A 21,372-nucleotide genomic window follows, 5' to 3' on the forward strand; every position below is an offset into this window, starting at 1 on the left:
TTAATAGATACATATTACCTGTATTATAAGAAAATAAAAGCTACCTTTAAAATATTGTCTGGATCAGCCTCTTACCTCCAGGTATATTAGTGGCTGACTTGTAAAAGAGAAAACAAAACAAGATGACCTCCATTGGGAAGTCTTCCAGTCTGTCTTGGGTTTCAGGCTTGTCTCTGTGTGTGTGTGTGTGTGTGTGTGTGTGTGTGTGTGTGTGTGTGTGTGTGTGTATGTGTGTGTGTGTGTGTGTCTGTGTATGCGTGTATCTGTCCCCTTCCCAATGTCTGAGCCTGCTTGGGGCTAGAAAGGGATGCGGCAGCCCTTGCTCTCCAAAGCTCACAGTGCAGTGCAGAGCTGCATTGTCAAAGGGCCAGTGGATGAGCCCAGAGAGGGTTCAGAAGGGATGGTTGGTGAGTATCTTCCCTCTGCCTCTGTTGTGTGCAGAATCCTGAGGAGCCAGAAACAGGAGAACCAGGCAGCTTGACACAAGGTGTGAATAGCTCATAAAAATGTCATTTTGCTGTCCATGGGAAAATACTCAGCTATGTTTAATATGATGAAACAACAATACGTGGCATTTTCCTGAAGTTCATTTACAACCAAGGAAGGCTTTGAAGTAATACAAATTTAAAAGTTAGAGGTTTTTAGGCCGGGTGTGGTGGCTCATGCCTGTAATCCCAGCACTTTGGGAGGCCGAGGTAGGCGGATCACCTGAGGTCGGGAGTGTGAGACCAGCCTGACCAACATGGAGAAACCCTGTCTCTACTAAAACTACAAAATTAGCAGGGTGTGGTGGTGCATGCCTGTAATCCCAGCTACTCGGGAGGCTGAAGCAGGAGAATCTCTTGCACCTGGGAAGCAGAAGTTGCAGTGAGCCGAGATCGCGCCATTGCACTCCAGCCTGGGCAACAAGAGTGAAACTCCATCTCAAAACAAACAAACAACAACAAAAAGTTATAGTTTTTCAGCCCATGGGTTGAAATATTAAGCACTTTCTAAATATAAAGTTCTAAATATAAGAACTTTATATTCTTACTGAATTATTTATGGGTGAAGAGATGTAGGTGCCAACAAACTGCTCTTGATATTTCCAGTTTGTTCATAAATAAGTGACACTGAATAGCATTTAATGGACAAATTTTATTCAAGAGGCACAAGGGTGCATGTAGAATATAGTCAAAAAGTTCTTTTTTTTTTTTTGAGATGGAGTCTTACTCTGTTGTCCAGGCCAGAGTGCAGTGGCATGATCTCGGCTCATTGCAACCTCTACCTTCCAGATTTAAGTGATTCTCCTGCCTCAGCCTCCCAAGTAGCTGGGACTTCAGGTGTGCACCACCATGCCAGATAATTTTTGTATTTTTGTAGAGACAGGGTTTCACCATGTTGGTCAGGCTGGTCTGGAACTCCTAACCTCAAGTGATCCACCTGCCTTGGCCTCTCAAAGTGCTGGGATTACAGGCATGAGCCAGCATGCCTGGCCCAAAAAGTTATTTTGGATCCTCAGGAGGCCCCTATAGATCTGCTGAGCAATGGAGTCAGTTGTATTTCACACTTAAATCTCTCCAAAAGTAATTACTGTTTTGACTACTCATGGTTAACTTCTAGACCAACTAGTTAATGAAAACAAAAGACAACAGAAAAACAAATGTTTATCCCTCCAACTCCAAGATTGCTTGTAGCATTCATATAATTATATACATGTATAATTATGTATGTATTTATATAAGATATAAGAATAATTTTAGTATTATAATCCTACTCCACACCTGGAGAGGGAGAACTTAGAGGGTGTATCTGTACCCCCAGGCTCCATGTCTTTGACCACCATAGGGCCTTCAAGCTCCCTTACATTTTCTACATCCTGACATACATGTAAAATGACGATATGCATGTGGCATACTGAGGCAGTGAATGTAGGGCTTCTGCTGAGGATTAATATGTAAAATGTGGCAGAACACGGTGGCTCATGCCTGTAATCCCAGCACTTTGGGAGGCTGAGGGGGCTGGATCACTTGAGGTCAGGAGTCTGAGACCAGCCTGGCCAACATGGTGAAATCCCTTCTCTGCTAAAAATACAAAAATTAGCCAGTGTGGTGGTGCGCACCTATACTCACAGCTACGCAGGAGGCCGAGGCAGCAGAATTGCTTGAACCTGGGAGACGGAGGTTGCAGTGAGCTGAGATGGTGCCACTGCACTCCAGCCTGGATGATAGAACGAGACTACCTCAAGAAAAAAAAAAAGTAAAAGGTAACCCACTCTAAGCAAGCTTGCTATTGGAAGCTTGACAAAAAATATTAGGGCTTTGTTATGAAGAAGGTGAAATAAGAAAATGGGAAGATTACGGGACCAATAGTCAGCCTTCCATTCTCCCCAAATGAGTTCATAGACGATGAAAAAGAAACTGTAAATGGGGGGTAACATATATATGCTATGAAACTGGGTCAGCTACATATTTACGTGATAATAGGCAGAAATGAAAATAACAGATCCTTCTAGGCTGTTTCAGATATTAGAACAAAATTAAATTTTCTACGGCAGTGTAGAAAGTTTTACAAGCAAGTCATTTTTTTTTTTTTTTTGACAGAGTATGGCTTTGTCGCCCAGGCTGGAGTGCACTGGTGAGATCTCGGCTCACTGCAACTTCCGCCTCCCGAGTTCAAGCGATTCTCCTGCCTCAGCCTCCCGAGTAGCTGGGACTACAGGTGTGTGCCACTGCATCTTTAGTATCTTTAGTAGGGAAGGGGTTTCGCCATGTTAGCCAGGCTGGTCTCGAACTTCTGACCTCAGATGATTCACCCGCCTCGGCCTCCCAGAATGCTGGGATTACAGGCATGAGCCACGGCGCTGGGCCAAGTCATTCATTTTTAATTTGGCTATTGTTATTACATTGCATGTGGTGAGCTCATTACACATAAGGAAAGCGGGAAGCACGAAGCTAAAATTAAAATTACAGTCTTCCCCAAAGCTACGCAGAGCGTGGTGGTAGCGGCTCTGCATCCCATGCAGGTGAGTGCGGGGTTCACCTTTAATTCTGCTCTGCAGGCGCTTCCGCGCTCTTCGCCTGGTGTGTACAGGGCATTTGGGGCCTTTAGAGGGCGCACTTGCGGCCAGCAGGCTGAAGAGGCTGCCGCGGAGAAGGCTGGGGAGCTGAGCTGAGCTGGTGCAGACAGCACAGGAGAAAAACAGAACCGAAAAATTCACACCGAATTAGGAGGACTCAACACATACATGCTTCGCTCTGGGTCAGGGACTGTGCTTGGTGGCTTCTCCTCCAGTCCAATTGGCATGAATGTCCCCATTTTACAGAGGAAGAATCTGAGCCATCAAATGGGAGCAATGAAGCTTAGAGAGGTTAAACTAGCAGGCTGTGGAAACCAAATCGGAACCCAGGCCTGCAGGATCCCAAGCCTGTTTTACCTCCTCCCACCCCCAACACTCCCTCTCTCCCCTCTCTTCTCTCTCTCTCTCTCTCTCTCACACACACACACACACACACACACACACAGCCGCACACGCACGCACATGCAAACAAAGAAGCCAGACAAGGCAAAGGAGAATCTCTCTAAGCCCCAATAATGGCCCTCAGTCATCCTTGTTCATGAGCCCGAATCAACTTTTCCTCAGAAAGAAAATGGCTTAATTGGAAAGCAGAGTTCAGCTCCTAAAACATCGTCATGGCCTTGGCAGCGTTTAGCCCCGAAATGGCCGTCCCCGGTCTCTCACCCCATTTCAGCCTCTCTTGAGGAGCCTCAATCGGAAGCGCTAAGGGGGCCCAGCCTCTGCGCGCCCTGGGTGCGGGATCGTGCCCGCGGGGTCCGGCCTCGCGCCCCACCCTTCGAGCACCCGCCCCCACCCGCGCTCGGTGCTCCCGCTCCCTTGGCACCCCGAGACCACATCCCCACTTCGGGCACCCCGCAACCCTCGGCGCGTTCGGAAGCCAGCAGCCCCCCGGGGAAGCTGGGCCGGCTGCAGCACCACAGCCTGTGCAGAGAGGCATCCGCACCCCGGGAAGTCCCTAGGCGCAGCCCTGGGTCCCCCGCTCTGCGCCTCATCACTGTCCAGTTCGAGTCCCAAACGGGCCTAGAGAGCAGCCGGGCAGCGAGGCTGGGCTCCGGGCAGAGCGCGCTTCTGCAGCCGGACGGGGGTGCCCCGGATGACGCTCGCGGGACCCCGGCCAGCTTGAGCAGCAAGGCGCGCGTCCCCAAGCTCCGCCTGGCGGTCTGCCCTGAACCGCCGGTTACCCTGCCCGCCCGCAGCTCCCAAGCCCCCGCGGCGGCCTTGGCACTACCACCTGCCCTGGCACAGTCTCGCCCTCCACCGCCCGGGCAGCCTTTCCCGAGCCTGCCTTGGGCTGGGGCTGCCCCTTCCCGGGGGTCCCTGGGGTGCAGCGGCCATCTGAAGCCTAGGCTCCGATGCCCCCGGCGCCGCTCCATTCCCCAGGCCCGCGGCGCGCGCGGCCTCGGATACTCACCGCCCGAGGCCCGCTGGGCTGCGGCCTCACTCGGCTCCACGCCCGGATCCTCGAACTTGCTGCTCTGCTTGGAGCCCCCTGAGCTGCTGGGTGTAGAGATTTGTTGCAATGTCGCCTATCATCCTGGAGATGCGGGTGCCTGCGGCTCAGCTCTCCGCCCGGCTCGGTGCGCTCTGTGAGGGGCTCCCGGGCTCTTCCGCCGCTCGCTGCCAGGCCAGGTGAGCGTTTGGTGGAGCTGAAAGCTCGACGCCTCAGTCCAGGTGGCTTTAAAAAGGGTGCGTTTGGAGGTGCCCAAACCTAACCTGGGCTTCCTTCCAATCGGAGCAATTTCAAATCTTCATGCTCGTTCATTCCTATACCGGCTAATTCTGGTTTGGCAGGGAAAAAAAATGCAGTCACCTCACATGCACACTCTTGTGGCCGGTTGAAGTTTATAGCTTTGGCTGAGGTTCCGCTAAGGCGCTGCACATTTATCACTGGCGGAAAGGTCCTGAAATCTAATCCAGGATGCAAGTGAGACTAGCAGTAGCCTCCATTTCTTTGAGATGGGAGAGAAGGGATGAAACAGACCCTCACTGCAATATTTTTGGCCAAAGAGGACTCAAAGTCCCTTATTCTCTCTCTTTTAGAGACACGGGTTTCACTATATTGCCAGGCTGGTCTCGAACACTTGGAATCAAGGGATCCTCTGGCCTTGGCCTCCAAAGTGCTGGGATCACAAGCTGAGCCACCGTGACCGGCCAGTCCCTCATTCTTGGTTCCACCCTGGGTCTCACCTCTCCCTGTTCTTTCTTCACGTCCATTACCTACCTTCGTGGGCACCAGGCACAACTTTCATCTCAATACCTCCCTACCTCATTCCCAGCAGGGCACACAACACAGTGCTTTGCCTTGGACAGTTTTCTGTATTATTGAAGTGAATGTGTGAGTCGATGAAGCCTGTGCTGTTTTTTCCCACCTGAAGGTTTTGCAGTAATTCTCTGCTGCTGTTGTGATAAACTGCCACAGTAATAGTAGAGGAAAACCACACAAATTCACTATTTTACAGTTCTGGAGGTCGGAAGTTTGAAATGGGTCATACTGGGCTGAGATCATGGTGTTGGCCACCTTGAAGGCTGTGTTCCTTCTCGTGGCTGTAGGGGAGAGCCACCAGCTTCTGCAGGCCGCCCACATTCCTTGGCTGGTGGCTCTTCCTCCATCTTCAAAGCCAGCACTGCTGCGTCATTTTGTCTTCTTTCCATACTCACATTGCCTTGTCTCCTCTTTTCTGCCCCCACCCCTTTCCACTTTTAAGGACCCTGGGGATTACATTGAGTCTAATGAGATAATCCAGATAATCGCTCTATTTTAAGGTCAGCTGATTAGCAACCTTAATTCCATCTGCAACCTTAATTCCCCTCTTGCCATGTAAGGTAACAAATTCACATGTTCCAGGGATTAGGATGTGGACATCTTTGGGAGACCATTATTCTGCCTACCACAGATTTCCTTCTTTCTTCCTTTCCTTTTTCTTTTCTTCCTTCTTTTTCGTTTCTTTGAAAAAAAAATTCACATGTATTTCACATTGCCTTACTGGGTCACCCAAGCTGGAGTGCAGTAGCATGATCACAGCTCATTGCAGCCTCAACCTCCTGGGCTCAGGTGATCCTCCCACCTCAGCCTCCTGAGTAGCTGGGACTACAGGCACACGCCACCATGCCTGGCTAATTTTTTTGACTTTTTATAGAGACGGAGTCTCATTATATTGCCCAGACTGGTCTTGACCTTTTGGACTCAAGTGATCTGGCTGCCTCACCCTCCCAAAGTGCTGGGATTACAGGCATGAGCCACTGCACCTGGCCTATATTGCTATTTCTTATATCAATTCTGTCTCTCTCTTTTTTTTTTTTTTTTTTTTTTGAGATGGAATCTCACTCTGTCACCCAGGCTAGAGTGCAGTGGCAATCTTGGCTCACTACAACATCTGCTTCCCAGGTTCAAGCAATTGTCCTGCCTCAGCATCCCAAGTAGCTGGGGTTATAGGAGAGTGCCACCATGCCCAGCTAATCTTATATCAACTCTTGATTTAAAAATAATTGAGGCTAGGCACAGTGGCTCACGCCTGTAATCCCGGCACTTTGGAAGGCCAAGGCGGGTGGACCACTTGAGGCTAGGAGTTCAAGACCAGCTTGGCCAACATGGTGAAACCCTGTCTCTACTAAAAACACAAAAATTAGCTGGGTGTGGTGGCGCCTGCCTGTAATTCCAGCTGCTTGGGAGGCTGAGGCACGATATTGCTTGAATCTGGGAGGCAAGAATCGCTTGAACCTTGAGCTGAGATCGTGCCTCTGCATTCCAGCCTGGGCAACAGAGTGAGACTCTGTCTCAAAAAGAAAAAGAAAAAAAAAGTTTGAGAAAATTGTGAGAAGTGGCGGCCAAGTGAGGGCATTTTGATGAGGTGCTAGGCTTCAGTGGTTTACATATCTTACTTTTGCTGATAAGAACACGGGCAACTGGATGGTTAGTGTTCCCTTGGGCGGTGCCTCTCATGTCCACTCATTTCAAGCAGGCTTTTGACAGCAAGATTAGGGTTCCTGACAAGCACTTCAATTCCCGATGATCCATTTTGTTGGAAAAGAAGTCTGTAAGATTTTTAAGTCTGTTTTTTTTTCTCTGAAAACTTGCCCACTTATGGAGGTATGATAGATCTCATATGAACTGTGCATATTTAGTGTCCAATTTGATGAGTTTCAGCATATGGAGGTAGGATGGATCTCGTATGAACTATGCATATTTAGTGTACAATTTGATGAGTTACAGCACGTCTGTGGAACTACCACCTCAATCAAATGACTCCAGAATTTTCCTTGTGCTGCTTTGTAATCCTTGTCCCACCTCCACACACCCAGGCAGTCTTTAATTGGTTCTCTGAGAAGCTTCTACTCTGGACCATGAAGTCTTTTCTGATCAATTATTTTGTCTTCATAAGTTTCACTGCTCTTACCTGTCTGTTGGTCTCTCAGTGACACAGGTGGATTGAGGACAGGCCCAAAGCAAAGAGGACTGTGACCCATAAGTTGGTATGTCTGGGTTAAATAAATAGAAATCCACTATCAGGCCAGGCGCAGTGGCTCATGCCTGTAATCCCAGCACTTTGGGAGTCCGAGGTGGGCGGATTGCCTGAGGTCGGGAGCTTGAGACCAGCCTGGCCAACACAGTGAAAACCCATCTCTACTAAAAATACAAAAATTAGCAGGGCATAGTGGTGGGTGCCTGTAATCCCAGCTACTCAGGAGGCTGAGGCAGGAGAATTGCTTGAACCCAGGAGACGGAGGTTGCAGTGAGACAAGACAGCGCCATTGCACTCCAGCCTGGGTGACACAGCGAGACTCTGTCTCAAAAAAAAAAAAAAAAAAAAAAAATCCATCTTCAATTAGAATGTAACATATAAGCGCTAAACTCTTTTCATGTATCTGAAGTAGAGAAACCTGACATTCTCCCTTGATTTTTAGGCAAATTATATATTTTCTCTCAATAGCAATCTTACCTTTAATTGAATTGCATTAGCTAACAACCTTGCATCTTAAGAATGTAAACTAATTCACATGCTGCCTGTAAAAGCCTCCTCTCTTAGTTCTAATCATGTACTCAATTGATTTCATAATCCCACCTTGGAGTTGGAGTGAAACTGAGAATTTGGACAATCTTTGCCTTAATTTTGGTGGTTTAATGGTGTAGAATAGGCACAGAGTGGGATAGAATTAGCTTTTGAGGAAGTTGCTAGCACAGAACATTGAAGGGGTTAGAGAAATGCCTTAAAGTGTCACCGTGACTGCCTCATTGTTGTAGCCAGCCCAGATGTAAAGATGACCCACAACCCACATGGTCACCAAGAATATCCTCTGTCTCTCAGTATGGCCCTGTTCTCCACTCCTCTGAGTTTAATGTGGGAGATCAAAGACTAGAATCCAGAACACAAGTGCCTGAAATGCAAGTGTGCTCAGAAATCACAGGGCAAGCCACACGCTGCACAGCCAGGCAAAGTTTTATGAAGGAGGAAGGAAATGCTTTCTCTTACACAGGGCCAGAAATCCAGTGCTGTGCCCAAATCCGTGCCACCTCTTGGCTTGGTGGGTCAGTCTGTGCCCCCCCAGCATTCTCCCTGTGACTGGATTTATCTTTCCTTAAGTGCAGATGCTTTTACCAAGTGGGGACCTTGGTTACATCTGGTCTTGGCAGGTATCTTCAGTCTTTGCCTGCTGCCAAACCAGCCTCCAGGGATTTTGGACTTCAGCATGGCTTGTGGGGACAGAAGGAGGTTGCAGGGCTGATAGCAGCCTTCAGCAGCCTGGAGTCTCATGAGAACCACCACACTGAGATGACATTGGTCGTGGCTTCTGGGTGCTTCATAAATTTTGGATTTCAGCAAGGCCTCATTTTTATGCTTTATCCATGAACCATATGTGCTAGTAGTTACTTTTCAGCTATTCATTTATTTTTTCATTCAACAAATATTTGCTGAACGTGTATGATGTGATTTTATGAAGTGCTGGGGATACAGCAATGAACAAAACCAACACAAATGCTTTTCTGCACCAAGTATATGTTCCAGTGAGCAAGACAAACAAGTTATATATATGTAATGCATATATGTGTATGTGTATTTATTTCTCTCTCTATATATGTATATATATATACATACATATATATACAATTAGTAATAGGCACTAAGAAAAAAAATTAGGCAAGGACAGGGAAATTGAAGGGTTATTGTGATGGGAAACTTTAGAAGGGAGAGAGAAAGCATCAATAAGAAGTGCAGGAATGAGCCATGAGAATGACAGGAGGAATGTCATCCTAGCAGGAAGAGTAGCAGGTGCAAAGGCCACAAGGCAGAGGGAAGTGTCTGTAGGTCACCCTAAAGCCTTGAAAATCATAGGAAAAAAATTGGCTTTTATTCAGAGACAGGAAGCCACTGGAGAGTTGAGCAGAGGCGGCTGGGCATGGTGCCTCACGCTTGTAATCCCAGCACTTTGGGAGGCTGAGGTAGGTGGATCACTTGAAGCCAGGAGTTTGAGACCAGCCTGGCCCACATGATGAAACCCCGTCTCTACTAAAAATATGAAAGTTAGCTGGGAGTGGCCGTGCACGCCTGTAATCCCAGCTACTTGGGAGGCTGAGGCATGAGAATCACTTGAACACAGGAAGTGGAGGTTGTAGTGTCCTGAGGTGGCACCACTGCACTCCAGCCTTGGCAACAGAGAGAGACTCTGTCTCCAAAAAAAAAAAAAAAAAAAAAGAGTTGAGCAGAGGGGTGACATGACACTTACCAAGATATGTCTGGCTACTACATTGGAAAGAGGATGCAGGGCAACAGAACAGAACAGAAGCAGAAAAATCAGTTAGGAGATGACTGCAATAATCCAAGGGAGAGACAATGGCTACTGGGACCATAGAAGTGGCAATGAAGGTTGTAAAACAAAATTGGATCTGAATATACTTTGGAGGCAGAGTTGTAGGATTTGCTTTCAGATTGAATGTGTGAGAGAAAGAGGAGTCAAGGATGACTCCAAGGTTTTGGCTAAGTGATTGGAAGAATGGAGCTGACATTAACAAAGATGGGAAGACTGCAGGAGGAGCTTGTTTGGGGGAGATATTAGGAGTTCAGATTTGGACCTGTTACTATTTTAATATGGCATACATAGTTACTCTTTTAATAGTTATTACTTTTAATAGTTACATGGGATACATAGTTATGGCTTACATAATTACTATTTTAATGTGGCATACATAGTAGTCACACAATGGAATATTATACAGCAATCAAAAGGATCAACTCCATTAATACACCGTATGTTTGAATCTTAGAAATTACATATTAAGCAGAAAAAAGCATAATACTCTTTATGCAAAATTATGAAACTTAAACCAAATATTTTTGGAATGCATCTAGGTGCAGTGCAACTATCCAAAAAGAGAAGCAAGGAAAGATGAACATGGGACTTAGGTCAGGGATGACAGGGAGAAGGGATGGGTATGATTAGATGTGCCTTATTGTGCTGGCTTCGTGGACACTTATTTAATTATTAAAAACAATTAACTTAGCCAGGCATAGTGGCTCACCCCTGTAATCCCAGCACTGTGGGAGGCTAAGGCAGGGTGACTGCTTGAGGCCAGGAGTTCAAGATCAGCCTGGGCAACCTCAATAGTGAGGCCCCATCTCTACAAAATAAAAATTGAAAATAATAGCTGGGTGTGGTGGCATGCACCTGTAGTCCCAGCTACTCAGGAGGCTGAGGTGGGAGGATTGCTTAAGCGGAGGAGTTTGAGGTTACAGTGAACTATGATGGTGCCACTGCACTCCAGCCTTGGTAACCAAGCAAGAACTTGTCTTTAAAATAAATAAATAAATAAATAAAAATAATGAGCTCACTATGACCAAGTGGGACTTATCCCAGGAATGCAAGGTTGGTATGTATTTGAAAATCAGTTAATGTAATAGATAGTATCAATAGAATAAAGGATGAGGTGTGGGCCTATAGTCCTAGTGACTCAGGAGGATGGGGTGGGAGGACTGCTTGGGGCTACAGTGAGCTTTGATCCCACCACTGCACTCTAGCCTGTGCAAAACAGCAAGATCTAAAACAACAACAACAACAACAACAAAACAACAAAACGAAAAACAGCCCGGTGCGGTGGCTCACGCCTATAATCCCAGCACTTTGGGAGGCCAAGGCAGGTGGATCACTTGAGGTCAGGGGTTCAAGGCCAGCCTGGCCAACATGGTGAAACCTTTTCTCTACTAAAAATACAAAAAGTATCTGGGCGGGTGTGGTTGCACGTGCCTGTAGTCCCAGCTACTCAAGAGGCTGAGGCAGGAGAATCGCTTCAACCCAGGAAGCGGAGGTTGCAGTGAACTGAGATCACACCACTGCACTCCAGCCTGGGCGATAGAGTGAGACTCTTTCTCAAAAATAAACAAACAAACAAATAAATAAATAAAAATTTTAAAAAAGGAAAAAATCAAAATAACATGATCATCTTAATATATACAGAATAAGTGACAAAATACAACACCCTTTCATGATTTAAAAAAACACACAACAGACTAGCAATTGAAGGGTACTTCCTCAACCTGATAAAAGGCATCTACAAAAACTCACAGCTAACATCATACTTGATGGTGAAAGATTGAATGCTTTCCCCTAAAGATCAGGAACAAGATAAGGATATCCACTTTTGCTACTCCTATTCAATATAGTACTAGAGATTCTAACCAGGGGAATTAGGCAATAAATAAATAAAAGATTAAAAATTAAAAAAAGAAATATAGGGCATCCAGAATAGAAAGAAGAAAATAAAATTACCTCTATTTTCAGATATATGATTTATATACAGAAAACATAAGGAATCCACTAACAAAAATAGGACTTAAGAAGTGCATTCAGCAAAGTTGCAGCATACAAGATCAGTGTATGCAAATTAATGATATTTCTATACACTAACAACTCCATTTACAATAACATCCAAAAGAATTTTAAAAATTGGGAATATGCTTAAAGGAAGTGCCAAGCTTGTACTCTGAAAATTACAAAGCATTACTGAATGAAAATAAAGACCTAAATACCTGAAAAGACATCTGCCTGAACACCAGTGGGCCTTACAGCCCAGGCAGATTCTGTAACCCTGGTTCACCAGGCCAGTCCCCAGCTGGGCCTACTTTGTCTCCTCTGCAAGAAAGGATCAGGAGATATCAATGTATTGCCAAGACCAAATACCAGCATTAGAGAACTTTTAGGACTGTGTATTCAGTGATTATGAAAATAAAGAGCTCTCCTCTTCCTTGTTGCGAAGTAGCAGAGCATTTATGGTGAAAGCCAAGAATGCACAGAGTTGAGCTGTTTCCAAGGTCAGCCAGACTGAAAGCCCAGCTCCTCCATCTGTGTGTACTTGGCCTGGCATCAGCGCTGGAGTGGGTGTAATACCAGCACCTACATCAAAGGGTTGTTGTGAGGATTAAATAAGACAACACACGGACAGCACTGTGCCTGGCACATCATTAGGGGACTTATTCTAAAGTAGTGATAAGAGCGTCATCCAAGCCTATTCCACCTCAGAGAGAGAATTGCCTGACACGAGAGCCCTCTTGAGAGGCAGCATATATTAGTCATTAAGAGTATAAAGCCTGGAGCCTCACTGCTGAACTGCAATCCCAGCTTTCACCACTCACCTCTTTATCTGTTAATGAGGTTGCTGAGCATCTCTACATCTCGGTGTCATCTTCCGTAAGACGAAAATGTCTCAGCCCATTTGGGCTGCTATAACAACATACCATAAACTGGGTGGCTTATGCACAACAGACATTTATTTCTCGCAGTTCTGGAGGCTGGGAAGTCCATGATCAGGGTGCTGCAGATTTTAGTGTCTGGTGAGGGCCCATTTCCCGGTTCATAGACAAAATCTCACTGTGTCCTCACATGATAGAAGGGGCAGGGCACTTTCTGGGGTCTCTTTTATGAGGACACTGATCTCATTCATAAGAGCTATGCCCTCATGACCTAATTACATCCCAAAGGTCCTACCTCCCTAATACCATCACCTTGGGGGTTAGGTTTCAATGTATGAATTTGGGGGTGATACAAACTTTCAGACTGTAGCAGATTAATAAAAATAATACAATAATAAAATATATAAATATTTTAACAATATTTTATTATTTTATAAATAATAAATATACATTTTATTTATATTTTATTTTATAAAAGTATAAATGTATTTTAATAATAATAGCTACCTCTTAAGTTGCTGTGAGGAGTAAATGATTTAAAGTATGTGAAGGCTGGGTACAGTGGCTCACATTTGGAATCCCAGCACTTTGGGAGGCTGAGGCAGGAGGACTGCTTTAGTCCAGGAGTTTGAGACCAGCCTGGGCAACAAAGTGAGATCCCTGTCTCTACAAAAAAATGAAAAAATTAGCTGGGCATGGTGGCATGTGTCTGTGGTTCTAGCTACAAGGGAGGCCGAGGCAGGAGGATCACCGGATTCCAGGAGGTTGAGGCTGCAGTGAGCCACTGCACTCCAGCCTGGACAACAGAATGAGACCCTGTCTCAAAAAAAAGAGTATATGAAGTCCATTGACCTGTACCTCCTGATGAGATATACTGAGAGGAACACAGCAGCCCTTCTGTGAGATCGTTGACAAAAAATACATACGTCTAATCATGGGGAAACATCAGACAAAGCTGAATTAAGGGACATTCTACAAAATAACTAGCCTATCCTTCCCAAGAAGGTTGGCATCACCAAGGGTAAGCAAAGATTCATGAAGAGCCCAGCTTCAAGGAGACATGAGAGAAATGACAAATAAGGGCAACACGTGATCCAGGGTTGCTTTTACCAGTTGTGGTGGGACGATCGGCTAAATCTGATTAAGGTCTTGAGATTAGGTAATAACACTATAAGCCTATTAGTTTTTTAAAATTTTAACAATTACAGTACTGTGGTTATGTAAGAGAATGTCTTTTTTTAAAAAAAGAAATGCTCGCTGAAGTATTTAGGAGTAAAAAACAATTTTTTAAAAGTATGAAAAGTTCTTAGAATGATCCTTGGCACATAGCACCCATGGGTGTTAGCTATTATTTTCTAGCTGAATTTTTGCAGTGCCAAATTCCATTTAGTATCCAACAGTGCTGTTGTGACCTTTATTAACAATGCTGCAGGAAACTGGCTAATCTAACTGCTTTTTCTTTTCCTGTTTCCCAGCGTTTGGTTTCTGATCTTATGCAGTCCCGGAAAATATGTACCCGATAAATATACACATCCACCAAGTATGCACAATGTTTTTTAATTGAAAAAGTAAAAAAAAAAAAAAAAGAAAGAAAACATAAAAGAAAATATAGAAAAGCTACAAGGACTTTCCTTTTCTCACACTTAACACCTCTCTGTTCCTCTTGGTTCCTTCTGCCCTCCCTACCTTTCTCCATTCCCCTTTTATGGGTCTTAGTTTATTGGTGGAAGCTGAGCCCACCTGTGGCTCCCGGGGCAGGACTGGGTGGATCAGGCTCCTCTGCCTCAGCAGGGAAACCTGCTGCTGAGCATGGAGACGGCTGCTCAGCAGAGAGGAGTGGGGCATTTGCAGAGAAGTGGATCTCCCAAAGAAGGCTTTTAAATAGTTCTCTATGGTCTCCTGTCCCGCGTGGGATTGGATAATCAGGTGACACATGGGGGAGGGGTGGTGTCACATAAAAATGCCTACCTAAACCGTGTGCTGCTTCCCAGTTTATTTTGTGACTAACTCCCTAGGGACCAGGATAGCCAGACAAGGGCAAGAGAACTTCGGGTTAGTTAGTTAGGGCTGGTTTTCTCAAAACCCTTGTCATGCATGGATGGCTAAATCTTGAACCCAGTCCTCAGTGACTTTTACCTTGGGATGAGAGGACCAAATTATTGTGTTTGTTGGTGACTGGACAGCTCCTAATAAAACATAGTCATCTGGATTCATTGTAAGGAAGGCCAGCATTGATATGGATGTGTAACTAGCCTGGAGTCCCACACACTTGAGCCACAGTGGGGCCTTCAGGATACTTGCGGTAAAACAAAAATCATAATCAAATGCGGTTCATGGGGTTTTAAACCTCCGTGGAAAGAGGTCTGCCAATGGGAAGGATGAAAAAAATGGTTTGATCTGGCCAGTCGTGGTGGCTCACGCCTGTAATCCCAGCACTTTGGGAGGCCGAGGCAGGTGGATCACGAGGTCAGGAGATCGAGACCATCCTGGCTAACACGGTGAAACCCTGTCTCTACTAAAAATACAAAAAAAAAAAAAAAAAAATTAGCCAGGCGTGGTGGCGGGTGCCTGTAGTCCCAGCTACTCCGGAGGCTGAGGCAGGAGAATGGCATGAACTCAGGAGGCGGAGCGTGCAGTGAGCCAAGATCGGGCCACTGCACTCCAGCCTGGGCGACAAAGCGAGACTCCGTCTCAAAAACAAACAAACAAACAAAAAAAATGGTTTGATCCTCCTCAATAGGTATAGAGGTGAGAGGACGGAGAAGGACATTGTTCATAGAGGTTATACTGGCTGCAAAAATAGGAGGGTGTGCTTCCTGGGTATCAGGACTGTCAGAATGATTTGAGGCAGTATCTTCTGGAGGGTGAACTGGTAGCACTGGTGATTTTAGGCCCACACTGACTAGCAGTAACTAACACTAGGTCTCCTTCAGGCATTTTAAAAGAGTATTGAGCTCCTACAAGGTGCCAGACACCAGGTATCTAGGTGCTGACACATCAGTAATAAACACGTGCATGTGCAATTCTTTTTCAGTTCATTGAATACTCAAGGAGAAAGTCCTGGTGGAGTGTTTAACACCTCTAATTTACTAAGGGAGAGAGCAGTCTTCAGATTCGGAATCATCAACAAGTAGCCCTACCTAGTTGGAATTTGATAACCATATATTGTTTTTAGGTACTTATTTGTGGTTTCTCTTATTAATTTATTTAACAATAGTTATTGAGGGCCAGGTGAGTCCTGGGTGATGGAGAATACTATATTGGATAAGCTGACAGGAGTTCCTGTTCTCATGGAGTATGCCTTCTAAGGGAGAGTGAAACAGGCAATATTTCAGGTGCTAAGTGTTATAAAATAAAACAAAGTAGGGTGAGGGGAGTGAGGAGGAGGTTTCTTTGCTCTTTTACGTATTTACAAGTGGTAGACTTGCTTTCATTTACATAAATGATATGACACTTCTTATCAAAACAAAATTTAAGTTAAACCTGATTTCATTTAAAGAAAGTGATAAGTAAGTAATTGTTCAGCAAGACGGTAGGCAAATAACTGATATGTGGCAAGCATTGCTTTAACGCAATTGTTCCCTGCCTTGGCTACACATTAGAACACCTGGGAGCTTTTGAAAAAAATCCAGACGGTCAGGCCCAACTCCAGACCAATTGCATCAGAAGAATTAGCCGAGAAATCCTCATCCCCTAGCCTCACAGGGTGGTTATTTTCTGGAGAAATTGAACCAGAGAGGGTCCAGATTCAGGTATCAGGCAGGGCAGAAGGTGGAGCTGAGAATCCAGAGATCTGTGGGGTTGGGTGACATCTGCATACTAAGTGGTGGGACACCCCCACTAAACTTTCACCCCTCCTGTTCCCAGGAGGGCAGCCTGGCTTATTTTCCCAAAAAGGAGACTAGAAGATTCTTCCCTGGAGAAACTGAATTGAGTTCAAAAAGGCTGAATTGAAAATAATGATGTTTGGGGGTACCCAGTGACAAAGTAGGCTTTCCACCCAATAAAAACCAGTAAAATATAAGCATTGGTATACCTTTCCCTGCCCAAGAACACAGAGCTTCTAATTAGCTATAGGATGGAGGTCTAAATCTATGCCTGCTAAGCTAATTGGGTTTTTAAAAGTTGGTTACGGCGATGGAATTGGAGGGATGGCCCATGCTTAGAGTGTGGGCACTGACGGATCCCATCCTGAGCGAAGTAGGTTACATAGAGGCTGGAGGTGCCTCTCCACTGGCCCACCATTGGTGTGTGCTCACTAAGAAGAGTAACTGACCATGCTTACAACGAGCCTGGCTTGATTCTCACATCTTTATGAATTATTTTATTCAATTGTCACAATACCTCCATGAAGGAGAGGCTATTATTTTCTCATTTACAGGTGAGGAAACAGGGGCACAGACGGGTTAAGGAATTTGCCCCAGTTCATGAAGCTAGTAAGTGGCTGAGCTGGATTTGAATCAGGCAGTCCAGCTCTACAGTCCCTGCGTCAACCATGATGCATGCTGCCTTTAGTTGAGTACACATTTTAAGTGGGGGAAAAATCTCAAGAGACATGTCCCTGGTTCCTGCAGGCTACAGTTGGTTTGAGGAACAGGTGTCCCTGTCTCCCTAACCAGGTGCTTAAAGGCTTCCTTGACCTGACCCAGCTCACGTTTCAAGTGTCCTCTGCTACACCTGTATTGTCACTGTTCCAGGCTGAGTGGATTGCCCTCAATTTCCAGAGGACATTTATGCTTTGTGTTTCTATGTGCTTTTTCCTTGGCTTGGGATCTCCTTATACTATACTTTTTTATTTATCATAATCCTTTTCTTTTTTCTTTCTTTCTTTTTTTTTTTTAGTCATGACTCAACTCAAGCTAGCTGCTTCATGGCCACATCTCTCAGATCAATTTTTTTTTTTTGAGACAGAGTCTTGCTCTGTTGTCCAGGCTGGAATGCAGTGGTGTGATCTTGGCTCACTGCACCCTCTATCTCCCAGGTTCAAGTGATTCTCCTGCCTCAGCCTCCTGAGTAGCTGGGATTACAGGTGTCTGCCACCATGCCCAGCTAATTTTTCTGTATTTTTAGTAGAGATGGCTTTTCGCGATGTTGGCCAAGCTGATCTTGAACTCCTGTCCTCGTGCGATCCACCTGTCTTGTCCTCCCAGTGTTGGGTTTACAGACGTGAGCCACTGTGCCCAGCTCAGGTAAAAATGAACAGGACCTCTTTTATGAACCCATGGGATTTGTCTGGTACTCTGTGGAGCACTTCTGCTGTTTTTTTCTGTCTGTCCAGTGCATATCTTCTTTTTTTCTGCTAACAGCAACCTGGTTTTCCCCATTGTGAGCCATCTCTGGTAAGGGTTGAGCTGCTTTTTTTTTTTTTTTTATTGAGACAGAGTCCCGCTCTATCACCCAGGCTGGAGTGCAGTGGAATGATCTTTGCTTATTGCAATCTCTGCCTCCCTGGTTCAAGCAATTCTCCTGTCTCAGCCTCCCAAGTAGTGGGGATTACAGGCATGAGCCACCACATTTGGCTAATTTTTGTATTTTTAGAGATGGGGTTTCACCATGTTGACCACACTTGTCTCGAACTACAGACCTCAGGTGATCCACCTGCCTTGGCCTCCCAAAGTGCTGCGAATACAGGCGTGAGCCACCGTGCCCAGCTGGGTTGAGCTGCTTTTACAGGATCCCAGGCCTATCCTGTCAGGGCATTCTTTTTTTCTGACTATAGAAATTGGCTTGGGAATAGACGTATGACCCAAACCAAGCCAATTGTACCTCAAATATCAGCTCTTTGACTGTAACTGTTGGGAAAGAGGCATTGTCTGCTGGGCTTGCCAATCTGGTAGAAACTAAGCCTCGAACTGCTGGGGGCAACTTTTATCACCTTATGGAAGCACAGCCCTATCTAAAATTAAAGTCAGTGAAAACAGAACAGAGCCAAAAATTGGAGAGACGAAGAAATCATGGCCTCATTTAAGATGCTGGGTCCAGCCTTGCTTTCCAGAATCTCTGTCTGTGTTTTTCTGTTACTTGAACCAATATGTGCTCTTCAGCCAGTGTGAGTTGCAGTTCATCCTATGCAAGTGCAGGAATCCTGATGCACACACGGCCCATGCGCCTTGTATTAGGATGATTCATGGTTCTGAGTTCTAGGGGGAAAGGATACACATGTGATTGTCTGTGCAGCACAGGGCATAGAGTAGGTATCCCGTCATACATGCGGACTTATTGGGCCACTCACACTCACTGCTGTTGGGTGTGTCTGAGGATCCCATGGTGTTCCTAGGGGCCTTGGAGAGCGTTCTCTGGTTTGCTGATCTTGTTCTCTACTTCCTTCTCTGGAAATCAAACTTTCCCTAGTTGCCGACAGCAAAACCAAGTTGCTGTGGGAAAACATCTTTTTACTTGTTCAGTCCGGAACCACCGCTCCTCTGATCCCTTTTCCTTGGAAACTCCGTCTTGGCAATGAGAAGGGTGTGTTCTTCTCTTGAAGTTTCTCTCAGGGCATTTGAGATTCTTGGTAGATAATCTCTATGTTTTGTTTAAATTTGACAGGAAACCCAAAGGTTTGTGAGAGGATGGGATTTGGAGGGAGCCATTTCCTGATCAGGAAAGGAGAAGAAAGGAGAAGTCTTAACATAAAGGACTGAAGTTCAGAACCTCAGGACTGTCTGTACACAAGGACAGTCCACAGCAACGGTGTAAAGTAAGTTAAGTGTCGGGAGCCCAGTCAGTTCCCAAAATAGTGGCCCATCTTTTCTCTCCTGAAGTTCCTCTCCAGGTGGTTTCTTGCCCATCAAGCCTCTGAGGTCAGTTGGTCCCCTACTCCTGTCCAGCTGGCTCTCCCACACTCTTTACCTTAGATGACTGAAAATTACATTCCTCATTCTCCATTCAATTTGCCCATCTCCCAAGTCCCCAGTGTCTTAGTGGTAACATTACTGTTGGTCACCCAGCTAGAACAGATGGGCATTTCAGAAGTAAGGGTCAGATAATGTCACACCCCTCTGGCCCACACTGTTGAATCAAGCCCTCCCATTTGAAGCACTCTTTACCCCCACTTCACCCCCCTCCCCCAGCCTCAGCTCCCATCAGTTAGGCCTCGGGCCTCTGCACATCCTGGGCTCCAGCCCTGGGCTTTTCATACATTGGGAAAAATAATAGTTAAGGACAATATTCTCAGTCCCCTGTGATCTGTCCCAAACTGTCTTCTAGTCTATTTGAGGACAGCAGGACTGATGCCTAGCTGGTATTTCCATTACAGCCTTACAGGGTATGAAAATGTTGACACATTACTATCATGACTGGTCAGTAGGTAAATAGCTGCTTCCTGGTTCCTTGCTACACCTTACCTGCCTCCTGCCAAGGCTGGGTTCATTCGGATTGGTGGGTGATCTTGCCTTACCAGATATGAAATATTTTGAATATCACTCCTGGGATACCTAAAATTGCTATACAAAATAGCTATAATTCTATGTTGTACATTTATATTTTATTATCTTTTCAAACATTTTTTTTTTTTGAAGAAAATATAGAGATGAGGTCTCACTATGTTGCTCAGGCTGGTCTAAAACTCCTAGGTTCAAGCAATCCTCTTGCCTTGCCTTCCCAAAGTGCTGAGATTGCAGGTGTGAGCCACCATGCCCGGTGTATTAGACATTTAAATGTACTGAGTTAAATCATTTGCTGCAAGGCTGGGTGTGGTGGCTTACACCTGTAATCCTAGCACTTTGGGAGGCTGAGGTGGGCAGATCACCTGAAGTCAGGAGTTCAAGACCAGCTTGGCCAACATGGCGAAACCCTGCCTCTACTAAAAATACCAAAATTAGCCAGGCGTGGTGGTGCGTGCCTGTGGTCCCAGCTACTCGGGAGGCTGAGGCAGGAGAATCACTTGAACCGGGGAGGTGGAGGTTGCAGTGAGCTGAGATCGAGCCAATGCACTTCAGCCTAGGCGACAGAGTGAGACTCCATCTCAAAAAAAAAAAAATTCATTTGGTGCAAATATATTGTTTTTGAGTGTCTGCTATGTGTAAGCCTTCCAGGGTCTACTTGCCGGGCCTAACGAAATGCAGGAGAGAGCTATGCATCCCCAGAGGGATGTACTGTACCCCACATGGACGCAGTACACCCCACAAAAGCCCAGATGCTTGCATGTCCCCAGTCTCTCATTTCGTGTGGCGCAGAGAAACAGGGACAGAGAAGACAAAAGGTGAATACCATGATGGAGAGGCCACTGGACAGATTTCTTGGAGTCTGGTGGATGACTGAGGCTACGGGAGCTGGACAGCTGCATGGCAGAGTCTGCCGGGTGACGTTGCAGGGAAGAGGCTGCACAACTTGGGAAGAGCCTCCTAACATCCATGGAATTTGGGAACAAAAATCTCAAGTTTCTGACCATGGATAATATCTTTGCAGTGAAGGCTCTCTCCTGCCCCGAATTTTTTATTTTCCTTAAAATGCACATGTTATCCTTAGATGATTCCTACGCCACTGACTCAGTTTGGAATGGCATAAAATAAAGCTAGTAGATGGAAAGAATTCTTAAAAAGCCAAAGGGAAAAAACATGCTGATGTGCTCAGTTTTTCTCCTTGTTATTAACCCTTTGAGAGCTGGTTTATTCCTCTGCGGGTCCCCAGGCCCCATCT

General features: G+C 45.7%; 2 protein-coding genes across 2 annotated transcripts in view; one reads left to right on the forward strand and one right to left on the reverse strand.

Moving 5' to 3' along the window:
• Window positions 1-5,052, reverse strand: part of SLC16A14 (solute carrier family 16 member 14) — a 34,281-nt gene extending 29,229 nt beyond the window's left edge. Inside the window, exon 1 of the mRNA XM_004033313.5 lies at window positions 4,470-5,052. The gene's annotated coding sequence lies outside the window, so the exon portion shown is untranslated. The remainder of the gene's footprint in view (window positions 1-4,469) is intronic.
• The window catches only part of FBXO36 (F-box protein 36), a 155,901-nt gene extending 134,598 nt beyond the window's left edge, over window positions 1-21,303 (forward strand). Inside the window, exons 5-6 of the transcript XR_010129714.1 lie at window positions 2,583-2,700; window positions 19,282-21,303. The gene's annotated coding sequence lies outside the window, so the exon portion shown is untranslated. The remainder of the gene's footprint in view (window positions 1-2,582; window positions 2,701-19,281) is intronic.
• The last annotated feature ends 69 nt before the right edge of the window (window positions 21,304-21,372 follow it).

Source organism: Gorilla gorilla, chromosome 11 (assembly GCF_029281585.2).
Source record: "Gorilla gorilla gorilla isolate KB3781 chromosome 11, NHGRI_mGorGor1-v2.1_pri, whole genome shotgun sequence".
Lineage (NCBI taxonomy): Eukaryota > Metazoa > Chordata > Mammalia > Primates > Hominidae > Gorilla > Gorilla gorilla.